We start from the raw sequence: 12,357 nt of genomic DNA on the forward strand, positions 1-12,357 counted from the left end.
AATTCTGGTACAAGATCTCCTGAATAAAAAGGTTTGTAACAGAAGAGTAAAACCTTGCCTGAGAAGATACTTACTTGTGGTTGTCAAGGATCAATGATTTCCCCATTAGCCCACACCTGTTTTTCAAAAGCACAGGAAGGTGAAAAGGGAGAGTGTGACATCTTCTAACCCACAAGTTTTAAACATTTGAGAAAAAACATGTGGGGTTTTTTTATTTAATTTTATTTTAAGTGATCCTATATACTCCTGAAAGCCAGAGAAATTGAACTAAGGGTGACCCCTGTCTAGCTCCTCTTGTGAAGGTAACATATTAGTCAAACACTCCACAGTGAGTGCAAAGCAAAAATCCGCAAATATTTAGATTAATTTCATTAGACTGTATGAAGTTTGAAGTGTATCTCTGTTTTATCTATTCAAACTACTGTATGGCTGAAAATTCTGGGCAGCAGTTGTCTTCTCACTCACAGCTCAATTTCTGCTCACAACTTTAACTCTGGAAGCAAGTAAAAAGGAAATACCTCTGGCTAATGACCAATAATATGAATTGTCAAAGGTTGTTTAGTAGTAACTTATTTTTTTAATACCAATGATTTATATACAAATATATTGCTCAGAAACACATGCAAATTTAAATGACTGTTTTGTGAAGCATGAATGTTTTACTCAAATTCATTTCTGCTTTCTCTCCCTCTACTTTAGGAAGACTACAACTCATGATATTTGATACGTTCAGGTCATTCACTGACTCACATAATACAGTCTTACTTTAAAGGTGAGCATGAAAGGAGAGACTCAAGGAAAAATATATTCTGATGACTCTATCCTTAAAAATCAAATGAAGGCAGCCACTTGTTTTAAATCTCTTAGATACAGTTTGTATCTAACTTATGCTTCTTCATCTGTAGGATCAGGTGCCATTAAGCCATTCATCTTGTTCGTTACAGGTTCTGTAACATTTTGGATTAAAGTTTGAAGACTTGGATTAAGCCTATTCTTAGTGCTTCTAAATTGAACCAGTGTATTTGATTTGCATTTTATTAGAAATATTACCGTAGTACAGAATTTCATAGGACATCCGTACTATTTCCAGCAACTAAACTAACACTAAGACCTCTCAGCAGAAATAATTTGAAAACTCAAGAAAAGACAAGCTGTTAAAAAGAAAGTCAGTGCATTTCATGAAGCCTAGAAATTACAAATGGCAAATAGATATATGAGATGAAAGCCTGTATGAAATAGGATCGAAACACTATTTCCACTACCTTTCCTAATTTATTTGAAAGCATAGCTGCAGTAGTAAACTGACAGCAGATGTATCTATATAAAGAACATCAAAAACATGACAAACCTTTAATATGTAGCCCACATAAAGGGTTATTAAGCACTGGAACAGGCTGCCCAGGGAAGTGGTTGAGTCACCATCTCTGGACATATTTAAAAGATGTGTAGATGTGGCACATAAGACATGGTTTAGTGGTGGACTTGGCAGTGCTAGGTTAACAATTGCAGTTAATGATCTTAAAGGTCTTTTTTAATCTAAATGATTCTATGATTCTTGTCTATGAACTATGTACTAGCTCACAATTGTAATAGAAATCTCTGAGGCTCAACGCTTGCACCAGTGTAATGCACCACAACATTTAACAAATTTGTTTTATTCTGTTCTCATAGCCATGCATTTGTTGTGCTGCTGCAGCCTGCTCTAATGGTCAGATGTGCATTCTTATAGCCATGTCTGACCTAGTTCCTCATAGTCCTCTGTGAAGTCAAGGTCATCTTATACCAGACAGCAGACTCTCTCAAGCACAAATACATCTCAACACACAAGATCATAAAAATATATGTCCTCAGTTTTTCATCCTTTATTAAACAAATCCTAAAAATCTCAACGGTAATATTTTTAAGTATTCCATCTTATAAATTAAAACCAGGCAAAAAGGATCGCCCAAAAGTCAAAGAAAGTCTGAAAAATGGGATAGACTCCCTGACAGCAAAATAATAAAAAGTAGTAACAATGACATCAAGCTGTTTCAGTGGCTTTGTACAGCAACTCAATTGTAAGACATTTTATAAAGATGAGTTGAAGTTTTCTGCTGGGATATACAGTTTCAGAAACAAACTTTTATGTTCAGTATGTTGGAGCTGTTTTTAAATTAAGAAGCACCATTTCAAGCTGTGTCCTCTGCTGCCTTTATGAGCTTTTTATGTATAGAAATATGTATTAGGCACCCTTCTAGTTTTTTCTTTCGATCTGATAACCTTTCTAGGAACAGCATGTTCTCTGTCCACTCACGGTTTTCCCCTCATGCCAAGATCTCCATGCATTTGGTCATACATTGTAGTAGTCTGCTTGCTTCATCTCAAATATTTTTCTAATTTTTTCCTTACTTTTTCTGCGTATGGATTTGAAATGCAGCATCATTTTACTTACGATTGTTCATGTCCAAACCTAGTCCTGTCACTGTTTCTTTAAACAAAATTCTTTTACATACGCGGGCTGCTAGTATATCTGTGCTCTTTCCATATGCTCCCTGTGCTCTTCCTTCGTGTTAGTCTCCATTTCACTCCTGTACTGGTAAATAATTCAGCTAGTGTCAAGTTTACGACTGGTATAATTAGTTATTTTTCTCTGTCCAGGAAGCAGAATTTTCTATGTATCAACATTTTAATCCCTAATAGGGAATGAAGGAGACGGTGATGTCACCCAGAAAGCTAAGTGCTGATATCAATCAGTCCTGTGACCTAATTAAGGACCCATTAAAATTGACACAGAATACAGAACACAGAGAGATGCTCTATGTATTGCACATATTTCCTTCCTGGTTTTCCCCTTCTCTCCTCAAGTTAATTGTGTGCTATCTATAGATAGCTAGGATGTTATCTCAAGAGCAGGGATTGATCAGCTTCATCATTAAAAAACAGATCCATTAGAAAAAAAAAAAAACAGAAAAATTTCTACAATGCATGGGTGAAATCTGGACACAGTAATTTTGGAGTATTTTGGTCTATATTCCTGTTCAGGCACCCTTAAGATTAATTTAAGCACTATTTTGTTTGAACTTGACTATCTTTTAAAGCTCAATTAAATTTACTGTGAGAAACAGAAATACCAATTACTCTTTTATGCTGAAGAGGTGTTCTTTCTTAATCTTAATTTTCTTGAGCTACACTGAACTGTTTATCTGTAGGAAGATTCTGTGTAAAAAACACAAAACCCAAACACACTATATATAGCCAGAAGAAGCAAGAATCAAATATCATGAGGACAATAAAATATTTGTTAGGAAAAATAATTCATATTACAAGCAAACTCACATAATTAACAGAACTCATAAAAAATAAAATTTGGGGTAAAAAATGACACTTGTATATTTTTAAGTCCTAGTTTTCAAGTGCTGTGAATGGAATATGTCAACCTATGCTCCTGTGTGTTCTGAAAGAAAAAAAATATGCATGTATTTTTGTTCACCTTGAATGTCACTGGCAAGGGTAAAAACAATAATATTTTGATTTATATAGATCCAGAGAAAACTGGTAATGGAAGCTTGCATTTCAGTGTCTTTTTGGACCTTTTAGATTTTAAATAAGTTCTTCTAAATTAAGTCAAACACTGTGCAAATACAAATAGCAGGTTAGCAGGTGCCAGAAATAGCCAGTCACAGTGAAAGTCCTTTATACAAAATTGGTGACCCCATGCTGCCTAGATGACAACTAATGCATGCTTTGCATGCAAGAAACAAACCCACCTTTCCCTCTGAAGCTGCTTCAAAGGGGATGGTTTCTGCAGCAGAGACCACATCATAGCGGGTGCATCATTGCCTCTGCCCTGGTATGGTGGGACTGTGCTTGCCTGGAAGAGGAGGGAGGGCACAGCTCTGCTGGCCTGTGAGCACCCACTGCCCTGCTGCCCCAGCATGAACATATGCCTGCCCTGCACAGGTAGGTTGGCAGCTTGGCCATTTTGATTAGGAATCCTAAGTCACTTCCTTCAACTAAAGTGATAAATACAATCAATTCTTCCCTTTCTTCCAGATTCCTTACGTCATTACATCTCATGAGCAATCCTCAACTGTAGTTCCACTGCTTTAGTTACAGAGCAGAAAGCACATGCCACTGAATTCATATAGGAAAGCAATATGGCAAGTATCCAAAGATTTTCTTTACAGCCCCAAAAGGGAGTACACAGGCTTTGTGAAGCTGACATTGACTTAACAAAAGACATAAAAACCACCTTGTACTTTTAAACAAAAATGATTGCACAGACTTTCTCAATATTATTTCAGTTTCTAAAATGATTTGTAGAGTATAAAACCTTGAAAAGCTCAGAATATTTAATTTTCATATATTCAAAATTTAAGTTAGCTTTTTTTATAAGATTCAGTCAACTTCCTGCTTTAAAGTGTTTTTCAGCTTGACTTGACAAACCACTCAAAACGTTCTGAAATATTTTTGAATTTTCAGGGAAGTAAAATGTCAATTATTCTCATGGTGCTAAGGGAGGCTAAAATCCACTGGTGACTAAAAGCCCATTTTTTTAATCAATTCATTTATCTGTTTATAACAGTGAGGCCAGCACCCCACAACACTGAATCTCAGTTTTGTATTTTGACCTTGCAAGAAGAGTGAGAGTTTCTTAAGCTCCATCATAAATATATGTCTGCAATAAGGTAGCTCTGAAACTTCCATTTGCATTTACCAATTCAGGTTTTCACACAGACACAGAGAAAGTTATAAAAACTTTGAATACAATATGCATTTGGTACCATAGCAAAACTCTACACCTGCTTTACGTATGTACAAACTTTTATAAAGACAATATATGCATGGAATCACTGATAAGATCAGATAACTGTTAAAAATTAGAGAAGCAAAATTAAATCACTGGGTTTGTTATTTTTTTTCCATTCTCCACAAGTTCTGCTATTTACAGTTGTCAGAACAGCAAAAATCATCACACAAAGAGGAGCCTAAGTGTTCAGAGAGTCTCGAAGTTCTACAATTCAATGCACATCTTATGTTCTTTGAGTACCTGGAACTGACAAATGCAAATTGGAGTATTAGTCATGGAGTAAACTAGAATAGATGCATAAGCTACATACGAAAGTTTCACTCAGGCACAGAGCGTCTACAAACCAACAGTAATGTATACATACGTTTAATTAGGAACAAGTATGGTTTAAATGCATTTGCAAGCTTCCATTTATTTATTTCATTCAGTGTTATTAATTAAGGCAGACTATTTAAAAATCATAACCATGAACGTTTTTACTAGTTCCTTCAACTGTTTGCTAAAGAAGGCTTATATCATTGTGAGAGGTTATTCATAGAATCACAGAATCACTAGGTTGGAAAAGATCCACTGGATCATAGAGTCCAACCATCCTATCAACCACTAAGCCATGCCCCTCAGCACCTCATACACCTGTCCCTTAAACACCTCCAGGGAAGGTGACTCAAACATCTCCCTGAGCAGCCTGTTCCAGTGCCCAGTGACCTTCTCCATGAAATTTTTTTTTCTAATGTCCAGCCTGAACTTCCCCTGGTGGAGCTTGAGGCCATTCCCTCTTGTCCTGTCCCCTGTCACTTGGGAGAAGAGGCCAGCACCCTCCTCTCTACAACGTCCTTTCAGGTAGTTGTAGAGAGCAATGAGGTCTCCCCTCAGCCTCCTCTTCTCCAGGCTAAACGACCCCAGCTCTCTCAGCCGCTCCTTGTAAGACCTGCTCTCCAGCCCCTTCACCAGCTTTGTTGCTCTTCTCTGGACTCGCTCCAGAGCCTCAACATCCTTCTTATGGTAAGGGACCCAGAACTGAACACGGTATTCGAGGACTCGAATACGCGAGTATTCAAATACACGAGTATTTGAGTATTAAAGCAGATATTCATATAATCATACAATTATATGAGTCTCATATATGAGAATGAGGAAAGACAGATATATGTCTCAGAAGAACATTTCTCTCTCCCTTACTTCAATTATTACATAATATAAAGACCTTCACACAGGAAAGTCAGAGTCCTCTTTGCCACCAAGGACTATGTTTACCATGAAAACTACCATTATTGAGTAATATGAAGTCACTTGGGCAACCTAACCATAATGCTGTTCTTTGAAGTGTCAGAAATCTTGAAACGCAGATTAAATAATCCACTTGGAATCCATTTGAAATTACATAATAACTGTGAAATGATAGAAATACTAAACTGAATATGATTAAATAATGTGGCAAATTGAAGGAGAAAGGGCAGATATGTTTTGGTTCTTTTGTTTTTCCTCATAATACATTGCATTTTGCCTGGTGTTTTACAATTATGAGAGAAAATGAAGATTTTATAAAGGCCTAGAAAGTATATATACTAACAAAAACTGCTTGGGAACATTTTGCTCTCAGACTAGGCCAAAATATACCCACTTCAGAAATACATATAAAGCTAAAAAGTATAGATTAAATATTAATTATCATGCTTGGTGCCTTACTTTAGAAGACCCAGTAAAATGAAATCCTTTTTTCTTTAAACATTTTTTCTAATGGCTGAATATCAAAATATTGCCTTACCATACTACTCAAGGCTACATGTATTTAACACTGATACTATGAGCTTCTATCCTTACACTTCAAATCAAATGCAATCTATGAGACAAATTGTGCCCTGAGGAACAAATATGTGTCGCAATGGGAGATGTGAAAAAGCTATGGAGATTTTTCATTTATCTAAAAATATCATTCTCAGATGTCACTGACACATGTGTAGACCTTCATCAAAAGTTCAACAGCAGCTTTAAATTCCTCTTTCCAACATAAAATTTAAGCATCCTGTCAGCAGAATAATAGGATAAATGTGAAAATATATTTGCTGATTGCTCTATCATCATTTATTACAGTACTTCAAATACTGCTTCTCCAAAGAAACAAGATTGACATTAGGAGTGGTTACAAATACTAGGATGCAAAAAAGACACTTGGAATATATTCATTGTGAATAATAATATACAAAGATAGTTTACAGAACTCGACTTTCCAACCCCAAAGGCTGCAAACCTGTTATTAAATAGCTAAGAAAAAACAAAGAATCTGGGAAGTCAATAGTCTTGGGTAGGTATGCAGTCTTTTAAGAAAGGTGAAATAAATATAGCCTTTGAGGGAGGAGGAAACTGACAGTATTTGTTGGTTTTTTTTAAGCAAAAGATATGTTTTTAGACAAAATATATGCATCACACTATAGATCTGCATAACTTAATAAGCTATGAGATGGCTATGATGTCACTAGTCAAATTATCTATGTGGTCTTTCTATCAAGCCAAACATGAGCAAAATTGCACAGATCTGACAAGAAAGTACAAAAGATAATAGTTTATGGTGGTGAGATACAAAAAAGAAGGGAGTTTCAGATGAAGATTGAAATTATCAAAGATTGCTGAATTGGGGTATTACTGCTGTGACAATATGCCTCCTCTAAGAGAAAAAAATCTTGTTCTTGGAAACTCAATGTATTGGAGGAAAGAGAAAACTAGAGTTTAAAGGAGTTCCAGAAAAATTCATGCCAACACAAACATTTCCCAAGTATAATAGAAATAATGCTTTCTGCGCCCCAGTTTTTCACTGTATGAAGGCCATTATTTGCTTTGTTTAAGCTCTTGAACAAGATAAATGATAACTAGACCTAAAATGAAATAAACATAAACTCCATTTACTGATACACCACAAGATTTGCTGGTACATTTACAAAAGTGGAATCCCACTTACTGACAATTCCGGTAATTGAGAAACTGTTAAATAGGCTACTTCTAAACCCATGGAAAGGCAGTGATCAATTTTCTTAGTGTATCCTCATTACTGATGACTGTTTATTGTCTCCCCTTCTGAGTTATTTGTAGTTTGTTTCTATATCATGCTTTTCCTTACATATAGCTGATCCAAATGCTTCTTGCACCTATTAAAAACAAAGCCACCAATATTGCATACAAAATGAAAAATTATTATGGCGTTTTCCAGAACATTCCTATTTGGAATTTTTTTACAGTAACTATGGTACATGAAGAAAGTTGTAACTGTGAAGACAGAAAGAACATGGAATCTTTGGATTTTTTAGCTCTGCATCTAGCTGTATCAAATTTTCTAGAGAGAAGGATGGTCTCAGGCAAAACAGAAGCAGATTTATAACTAATGCGCCATTTTAATAAAAAAAGGGAGGGAAAAAAGAAGTATATTTTGGAATTTCATTTCAAATCAAGCCACATCTGAAGATGTGAAAACATCACTAATGTTCAAAAGTACTCACCACTACTCTTATACACAGCAGCAAGATTAACGAATAATTAACATTTCCAAAACACATACCTCAAAGATATTGGCATCTTAATTCTTCCATAGAATTACTACTTCAGCTGCCTTTTTGTCTTCTGGTCTTGAATTTGTTGTGTAGCCTAGGAAAAATAAATCTCAGCTTACTTTCAAACTGAAAACATAAGGATAGACCCAAGGAAAAAAACTTAATAGCATTGCAGTTAATTCCTCCGTAATCCTACCTCATTATCTTAAGCAAATAAATCTCTGAAAAGGATTACCTTATTAAAAGCAAATTAGAAAACTGAATGTCGTCTGTGCAGGGAGACATTCTCTTAAAATGCAGTCAGCAAGGAAACTCATAAATAGGGCACTATATAAAACCATGCCTTTCAGGCAATCCATGGCAGATTTTCAACAGATGTGTATGCAACTATGATTTCACGAATGCTTAAAATAAAATGTGTCAACATCGTTTACCACAAACTTTCAAGAGTCTAAAAAAAAATTTACTCATTTAGATTCTAGAGAAAGAATGATATTATAAAGATATGTAAAATGTAGCAAGAGTGGCTATTGAATTGTTATACCTCCCACTCTTACATGTCAACATAATGTTTAATTTACTGAGGAGAACTTGGGAAAAAAAAAGAGGGTATTATGTTTTAATTTTATTTCTACAACCATGAGAATTTGGGAGGAATAATGTCAATGTGCATCCTAACAAACATTATACATTTTTAGAAGTGCACATGGAGTATATAAGCAGTGAAGAAGTAATGCATGCCATAAAGAGAAATCAAAGAAAAACTCCTGTAGTCACAAGTATTTGTAGAATATTATATGTTTTCTCACAAAATGTTCAACAATTGTAAGCTTTTTTTATATATTAGTTAGAAATGGAAAACACGGAGCGTCAGTTCCTTGAAAAAAATAATGATAAAAAAATCAGTACTACTGCAACAAAGATTTTTTTGATTTAGAAGTGATAACTTTATCATTCACTTAAAAGGAAACAACATATTTCTAGAGAAACAAATTGCCCTTTGCATTTTTAGCTTCATTAGTATTGATCTTCTCATCTTCACTTTAGAATAATCTTCTTAATCATCCCGTGAATTATTCTTTAATTAAAATTATTACATTTTTTTATATCTGTACCAACACAATCAAATTATTTTGAAAGAAAGCAATACGTCTTGCTTGAAGAGTATGCAAGAATAAGAAAACTAAGTGAACAAAGCTCTGGAAGATGATTGTGTCATATGAAACCTTAGTACAGTGCAGAGAAAAACCTAATGAAGATGGTGTTCACATGTAGAGTGATAAAAGGCAGATAAGACCAAAACAAGTGAAAGGCAACTAGAAAGGCAGCTAATCAGAGCTTCAGTCATAGCCATGAACTGGCAATGTAGCAAGTCAGAAAGAAGTCAGGAAACTAATTTCTGGCAAAAGTTACTTCTAAGTAACTTTACATCAATATTTCTCAAAAAAAAAAAAAAGGATATAATCACACATACGTGAGTTAGAACAGATGAAAGCCAATGCATGCTGCAGAAACTGAAACAAGGCATCCGGCATGCACAACAAGATGCAAGAAATGATATATTAGATTATCATGTAAGGTTTCTTAAGAGCTATAAGACTGGTCTCGATTTATAATATTTATAAGCCGAAGTGGCCTTGTCTTGAGAATTTTCTATTACTTTTTCAAACAGTAGTAGAACGCAGTCTCATATAACTTTTCATATTGCTCATTTTGATAACAGTTTTTGAGACTTGCAAGGTTCAAACTGAACTGATGTCTCTTCATCCAAGGGCTGTTTTCAGCTGAGTGTTATAACATTTTCATGGTCCATTGAAAATGAGATAATGGAGTGACAGCAGTAAAAATAACTCTTGCTTGAATGACCTATCTTTTAATCAGTGTTTAGGTGAAAAGTGGCAACAAAACAGATCCTTTCTTTCATACTGACATCTTTCTTTTTCTTATTTAGATACATTAAGTACACATCTTCAAATGTTGTTTCATAGAGCAGGAGCACACATTTAAAAGTTGTTTGTAATCTCACACAAATCATTAAAATGCCTTTGTACTGCAAGATTAGGTGGAATATTTAATCAGATTTATTGATTTTATGGTGTTTGCTGAGACTTTAGAAAATGCCCAATTACCTCAGTCTGCTAAGTTTTTTTCTGTTTCTTTTTCTGCTGATTTTGGTTGATTGGGGTTTGTTGTTTGCTTGTTTGTTTTGGTATTTTAAAGGCACCTTCTAAGCTGGCATCTTTGTTGCTCATGTATTTGTTCATAAATATGAAATCTGATATTTTCTTCTGTACAGTACTTTGAGGTCCACAGTTTCAGTACTGTATGTATCTATATTTGTTCAGCAATTTAAGAAAGGTTTAGGGTATTTATTCTTAATGATCTCAGATTGAAAGAAACCTGTGGATCTAGTCTAGTCCCTCTAGATATTTGAAGATCCCTGTTGTTGCTTCACCCTTTCCTTTTAGGCTCTGCTGTCTTGTGTCATGTGAAATGCCAAGTTATGGCTCATAAGTTAGAAACACTACCAATTAATACTGATTCAATTAACAGTAAATTTATTCATATCTACAGAATGAAAAAAGTCAGAAGATATTAATAAAACTACAAGACTATAATTAACTACTTTTTTATTATTTTGAAATTGTGAGTACTTACTAGTGTCATTGCTAAGTAGCAACATCCACGTTTTGATTATAGCTTAGTTCATTTATAATAACTCTAATGTGGAAAAGGATTCCCCCTGCTAATAACAACCAGAAAAAAAGAAGACATCTTTAAAACCTGGATTTTCTCTTAGAAATAATGCACTTTCTGGGAACAAGGATCTAAATAATTTTACTCCTAAATACTTGATTTACAACCACCTGAGAAAGGAAAGAGAAAAAGAATTTAAGCATCAACACAGAGGAATTGTGTTTGTACAGATAGCATTAGCATCACTTAATCATCTATATAACAAGCAGTTATGCAGTAATGCATCTTAAAAACAAAAAAAGTCTGGTGTCATTAAAGAGAAGACAGAAGACAAAATAATAAAAAGGAATGGAAATCCCCTCAAACACCTGTTGATTAAAGCCGTGTACTAACAACGCATGGACAGATAGTTGCAAGGCAAATTTACTCATCCTAGATGAATTTACAGGATTATCTCATGAATCACACCCTTTGTTCAAAACACTGGCCTCATAGGTTTGCGGAGGATTTTAAGCTGAAGTGGTGTGAAGAAAACTTAAATAGATAATCTTCTACTTAAATTATTATTTTTTTATTATGCCAGAGAAAACAAAGTTAATATTAAAATGTTCTATGTGAAAATGAGGTTCAAGGTTCCTCATATCTATATCTTTTCTCCTATAGGCATAATTTTTCTTCCTCTTATTTTCCATTATAAGGTGTTATTCATCAAATGCAGAGTTGAACTACTCACAAAAGGACTATGATGCCACTAAAACTGCTTTAGTTTCTGAAGTTCAAGCATGCTACAATTGTTTTTTCCTTTTCCGATTCTACTTAGAACAAAGAGTATTTTGATGTTTTTCATTGAACAAATTCAGGTTTTTAGAAGAACCTAAAGAGTATATCAATTCACACCCTAGAAAGGTATTTTCACCAAACTTAATGAATACTTTCTTAAAACCAAATGCACAGTGGGGCACTGGATGTCTGAGACCCTAAACAGTAATGCTTTCAGGACTTAATTTTGTCACCTTTCAGACGGTACTTTCAATTAAATTCCCATTAAAATGAGATTGTGATTGCAGAAGAAAATTTAAAACATTTCTAGGGTAAAAATTTCAGGATTACAAATCAGATATTAATTCACTAACTTACATGACAATAACAAAACTTATGAATATAGTTAAACCTAGGAATACAGTTGTAATTATTTCTTACAGTTCTAGTTCCACAGACCATAAGTAACTATAAAATGTAGCCTTGCTTGATACCTACCAAAAGGCGGGCAAGTTAACCTGTGATGCATCTTTTTTTTCTTTTTTTCCACTAGATTGTGTATTTAAGGACATT

The 12,357-nt window shown here is 34.5% G+C and overlaps 1 long non-coding RNA gene across 1 annotated transcript in view; it reads right to left on the reverse strand.

Moving 5' to 3' along the window:
* The window catches only part of LOC138718852 (uncharacterized), a 131,675-nt gene extending 123,220 nt beyond the window's left edge, over positions 1–8,455 (reverse strand). Inside the window, exon 1 of the long non-coding RNA XR_011337149.1 lies at positions 8,337–8,455. This is a non-coding gene — a long non-coding RNA (uncharacterized lncRNA). The remainder of the gene's footprint in view (positions 1–8,336) is intronic.
* Positions 8,456–12,357: the final 3,902 nt, after the last annotated feature.

This window comes from Phaenicophaeus curvirostris, chromosome 3, assembly GCF_032191515.1.
Source record: "Phaenicophaeus curvirostris isolate KB17595 chromosome 3, BPBGC_Pcur_1.0, whole genome shotgun sequence".
In the NCBI taxonomy this organism is placed as follows: Eukaryota; Metazoa; Chordata; class Aves; order Cuculiformes; family Cuculidae; genus Phaenicophaeus; species Phaenicophaeus curvirostris.